Genomic DNA, 6000 nt, shown 5'->3' on the forward strand with positions numbered 1-6000 from the left:
TCTGGTCGCTTGTGGTCTTCCTCCTCCTCCAAACGAGTGCGGAGGGAGAGTCGTGAGCGATCGCTGAGAGAGTCCGTGAGACTGAACCAGAGCCACGTGGCCCACGTCGTGTTGACGTGTCGCTTTCCGAATATTCAGCAGCAACGAGAAATGAAGACACTCGCATTAGTGCGGGAAATTGTGAACCGTCTCAAGTTTTGCGAATGACGCAGCCGTTATAGCGAGCGGTGGAAATCAATTACAGGAAGTTATTATAAAGAACTTAATAAATGAAAGAGACGCTGCACAGTTGAGCCCAAGATAAATATCCCGCGTGGGCAAAGACAAAAGTTACCGCACAACAAGGGGCGGAGGAGGGGCACGGCTGGAGACATCGCGGAGGATGTAAACCTGGGGTGCGTGTCTGTCTGTGTGTATGTTGCGTGTGTGTGAGTGTGTTGGACGTCTTTCGCACCGTACGTAGGCAATCGTGCTAATCAGAGGTGTCGAGGATGGACCGGGATCAGAACGGCGCCACGGAGAGCAAGGTGGACGAGCGGTTTTGGAAATAAAAACGGACTTATCTTTCTCTGTGTGTCCTCGTGTTGTTGCTCTATCATTTTCTGCAGTCACGAAAGCTCCAAATGTCTCATTGACATGCTAATTTCTCTACCCCCCCTCTCTCTCTATTTAAGGCCTCGACACAGAGGCGGTGTTTCTCTGTGTGCCTATGTGTGTGTCTCTCTGTGTGTGTCTCTGTTATCTTTCTGCTTATGTGTCTGTCTATGTGTCTCCGTGTCTGTGTTTTGTCTCTCTCTCAAATTGAGCAAACTTTGAAAGAACGTAATCAACCAGGTAGGGTGTTGACTGTTATGTTAGCCGACAATCGGTGTTGTAATGCATTACATTTATAAGTTTACTAGGTTTGTTTTCTCTTTAAATTTTACCTGATGATGATTGCTTGTGTTGCAATCGAAACGTCGTATGCTATTATTTAATTATTGTTTTTCTTTCTACGTGACTTTACTGAAAGAACCAAAGAGTCATCCAAGAAGCGCAACACACCAATGATGGAGTACAGCATTAGCAGTGTTTAGCGGTGGTAGGATCACAGCGCCTCCTGTGACGGCGTGGATCAGCAACGTGGGGGCGGCGCACAGCAACAAGCGACTCCCGACTCGGGCCTCCTACTCTGTGGACTTTGTGCGTCTCCCCACCGCTCCGCAATGGGGGGTTTACTCACACAGCTAAAACACACACACACACGCCGTGTGACCGACGTTACTCGAAACATCACCGCGCTGAAAGATTACACCGCAGGCGACTCGTGGCAGCATCGCACCCCGACTGCGAAAACTCGGCAGGACCCTCCTGAAAAAAGAGTCTTGAGACTCGGGTGTGGCGGCCCTGGGAAAACGGGCGTAGTGATGATGAATATTCATAAATAGTCGCAATAATAATACATCGTGAGACATGGAGCAGACAAGGAAAAACAGGAGCGTGTAGAGTCGCAGCCCTGGAGTGACACGGAGAGACAGGAAGAGGAGCACGTGGACTCGAGATGACACGCAGGCGAGAGACGCCACGTCGGCTGTCAAGAGAGGAGCGTGGGCTAGGAAGGAACGTCCACCACGGAGAAGGAGCGATGAGATCGGCGCGCGCGCACAGCAGCGAGACGGCTTCGTGTCGCATCTAAGAGACCGCGAGGGATGGTGACGGATTGGAGAGGCTTTCATCCAGCAGTGGATCGATCATCGCTCACGATATCAGCCCCGGGCGCGTGCACGTTGGCCCAAACACGCGAGGCCAATAGACGAGACGCGGAGCGGCGAGTGGATTCGCCGAGCGATCGATGAAGGCTGGCGCAGCGTAAGAGGGGGTGAAAGTGCCGGTGCCGATGTGAACTCACCAGGGTGGCGAGGTTTGGGTCAAACAACCCCAAGACCCCTTGACCCGTGTTCATACTCGACGCACTAATCCTGCGCGCGCTCTAAATCGGACATTATAATGAAGATAACATCATATATAACTTCCCCACCACCACCGCCGTTGTGCAAAGTGGATATCTTCCAAATTCATCGTTGACAGCTGTCATTGTTGTTCACTCAAAGTGGAACATTCCATCCTCTAGCCGGCCCAGAGAAGCCGAGGCACCGTGAGCCGCAAGTCAAAGACACAATAAATAATAACACTGTGTAAATAAACAATAACACTGTGTAAATAAACAATAAATAATAACACGGTGTAAATAAACAATAACTAATAACACTGTGTAAATAAACAAAAAATAAATACACTGTAAATAAACAATACATAAATACACGGTGTAAATAAACAAAAAATAATAACACTGTGTAAATAAACAATAAACAATAACACTGTGTAAATAAACAATAAATAATAACACTGTAAATAAACAATAAATAATAACACTGTGTAAATAAACAATAAATAAATACGCGGTGTAAATAAACAATAACACTGTGTAAATAAACAATAAACAATAACACTGTGTAAATAAACAATAAATAAATACACGGTGTAAAAAAACAATAACACTGTGTAAATAAACAATAAATAATAACACTGTGTAAATAAACAATAAATAATAACACTGTAAATAAACAATAAATAATAACACTGTGTAAATAAACTATAAATAATAACACTGTGTAAATAAACAATAAATAAATACACTGTGTAAATAAACAATAAATAATAACACTGTGTAAATAAACAATAAATAAATACACTGTGTAAATAAACAATAAATAAATACACTGTGTAAATAAACAATAAATAAATACACTGTGTAAATAAGCAATAAATAAATACACTGTGTAAATAAACAATAAATAAATACACTGTGTAAATAAACAATAAACAATAACACTGTAAATAAACAATAAATAATAACACTGTTAATAACCAATAAATAATAACAGGGTGTTAATAAACAATAAATAACAATCACACGATCCGTCCCCTCTCACGGCTCCGTCTCTCCACTCACCCCTCCGAGTCACTCGACCCATCAGCCGCACGGCCTTCTGCGGGTGCTTCGTTTCAGCCGTTTGGACTCCTTCCTCCGCACCTCCGGTTAGCACGGATGGCTACGACCCGTGCGAAAGAAGTTCAACATACATCCAGAACTCTGGACCGGTGTCGGCATTACAGTGTCTCATCAGCAGCAGAGTCGGGCTCGCTTCAGATCAATCCAAGACGCCTGCGTTTGGTCGGTGGATAACATTCAACAATAGTCCGTGAACCCAACCAAAACAAGTTAACATTGAAAACAAAATCAGAGCACACATCTAAATTACATAATGCCCAAGTCATGACCCGTAATCAAATGAACTAATTTACAGTGCTCTGCACACACCAGCCAAACCTCAGGGTAAACACGAAACACCGAGGGGAATATTTGTTGTCAAACTTCACGGTGAGATGAGGGGAGTGAGTGGCGGGGGGGGGTCTTGCGGTGACGAAGTCGGCATCAGCTTGGCCGCGAGCCTCTCGGCAGTGTAAACTAAACTCGAAACTAAACTCTTTTTTATTTGGCCAGTAAGGGCCCACTGAGCTACAAAGCGATTTTTCAAAAGCGACCTGGCCACAAATGATAGCTCAACGAAGTGGCTTGTCACGTGGGAATTTATGGCAGCCAAATACTCTAAAACGCGTGTTTCTAAATGTGGAGGGAAAACACCACAGGACCCGGAGACAAATCCACGCGACCACGGGGAAAGAGACACGCAAACTCCAAATATACGGCAGGCGTCAGGGTCGGGATCGAACCCACGACCCCATGTATACCAGGCGAGGTAGTTAACATCTCATAGCCACCGTGGCACCCCACGAGTGTAAATCGAGGGATGTCCACTGGAGTCTCAATCACGGGCAGCCGGATCGCAGACTGCGCATCGCGACGAGCAGCGCAACGTTCCACAAATATTTGGCATCGAGTGGGAGGAGGAAGCCGAGGTAACCTGGAGAAAAATCCTCTCTGCACAGATGGATTCAATAATCTACTTCTTTGCTGACATCTCCTGGCCAGCTCACGGCCGTTGCGTGCTGGCGTTGCCTTGAACGTCCAGGCACCATGCGTGTTGGAACATTGAATATTCGCCCATGTATAGCTGATGACAGCTAAGAGGATGAAACCAGCCGAAATCTGCCAATTTTGGGAAATATTGGCATTTAGAGAGAATCAGAGAAGGGGAGAGGGACAGAGAATCAGCTACCGAGAGAAAGAGAGAGAAACAGAGAGATGGACAGCGGAGAGAAAGAGATGGAGCAACAGAGAGAGAAAGAGATGAGAGGGGGAGGGAGGGAGGGATGGAGCAACAGAGAGAGACGGAGGGGGGAGGGCGAGGTTTGTGCTGGAGCCCGTGTTATCGGCGCGGCTAATCTACACGCGCCTCTGTCGCCAGAGCCCTCTCCCCTGCGCACCACTCAGCAAACAGACAGGCCGGGGCAGGACGGGGGCACGGGGGGCGCGGGGGGCTGGGGGGGGGGCATGCGTGGGAGGGAGGCAGGGAGGGAGGGAGGCACAGCGCGGTAAGGCTGGGAGCCGACAGGGAGGCCCAGCCAGGAGCGAGGTGAGGGAAGGTGAGAAGGTTGGGCTTGCGGAGCGGCCTCCCTGCTCGTGTGTCACGGCTGAATTTGGAGCCTCTGAGCCACCGGCTGTGACCGTGAAGATGAGCCCCGTGGCCAGAGATGGGGCCCTATGACTCGGGGCTGTGGTCGATGATGGGGGGGGGGGGGGGGGGGGCTGATGGAGGGGATCTGTGGTAAAACGTTTGTTTTGGAAGGTAACCGTAATTTATATCAAATTCTCATTAAGAATTAAATTCGAAACCCAAGTATGTCATCTTGTGCAAATTAAACATTGGTCTTAGTCCTAACGCAGCATCATCATCATCATCAGCAGCACCATCACCATTACCGCCTTCACTCTTTCTCTGTCTACTGCTGGATGATGGCTATCGTGTTGTACACCGCAAGAGGGAGAGATGAGGTGAGAATGAGAGAGAAAGGAGTGGAAAACAACGCCGAGAAGTCAGCAAAGCCCAAGAGAGAGACGAGCAAGTACATATTGAAAGAAGGGGAGGGAGGGAACCGTAAGGGAATTTGTTGAATAAAAAAAAATTATTGGCTCAAAAAACTCTCCACATACCTGTGCTAAGCGATGCAGCGCTGACGCGGAGTAATGAGCGGGGAGCTGGGCGCGCGTGGGCAGCCCGGAGGGACGGCTCCAGGGGACCCCCGCTCACTCTCCGTCTCCCACACCGCCAGCCCAGCCTGGGCCACGTCACCAAACATCCCCAATGTAGGACCACAGAGCTTGGGCAACTGTTGGATATTGAGGAGTGCTGTCCACAGGCCCCCACCACCACCACCACTCCCATCACCCCACCCCCCTCGCGTGCGTGAGGTTTCTCTGGGTGAGGCTGGCTTCCGCCTACACGAATAATAAACACTCATTTATGGGAAAAACATTCGCAATACATTCGTCAATAACACTCCCTTACTCAGAACCAGAACATTTATTTTTCCTGGAGTAATCCGATGAGCTATGAAGCTATTTTTCACTGATGTCCAGTAGAATTTATATGATAGCGTTGGACAAACATAAACAATGAAGTTGCACAGACATCCCGATATAGGACCGCAGACCTTGGGCAATTGTTGGGGGCAGTTGTGGCGGCTTTTCCACGTGTCTGTGGGTTCCACGACTTGAATCATTCTTTTCTCTCCGTGTGAGTGCGCGATACAAATTCTAAATTATCATCATCATCATCATTGTTATCGTACCCCCACTACATTCAAATACTGCTCATCATCAACTGTGGATAGACTGGCCTCAACCGTAGGAATGTGGAGTTTCCACCGCGGTGAAATCTTCCCTTATAAACCCTCCGTGTATCTGTAACTCCTATCACGCAAGCCCTCCTGGACTGAGGCAGAACAACCCAATTAATCGTGTTTTTTCCGATAAGAGAACTCGTGCAGGACCCGGTT

This window comes from Lampetra planeri, chromosome 36, assembly GCF_965212315.1.
Source record: "Lampetra planeri chromosome 36, kcLamPlan1.2.h2, whole genome shotgun sequence".
In the NCBI taxonomy this organism is placed as follows: domain Eukaryota; kingdom Metazoa; phylum Chordata; class Hyperoartia; order Petromyzontiformes; family Petromyzontidae; genus Lampetra; species Lampetra planeri.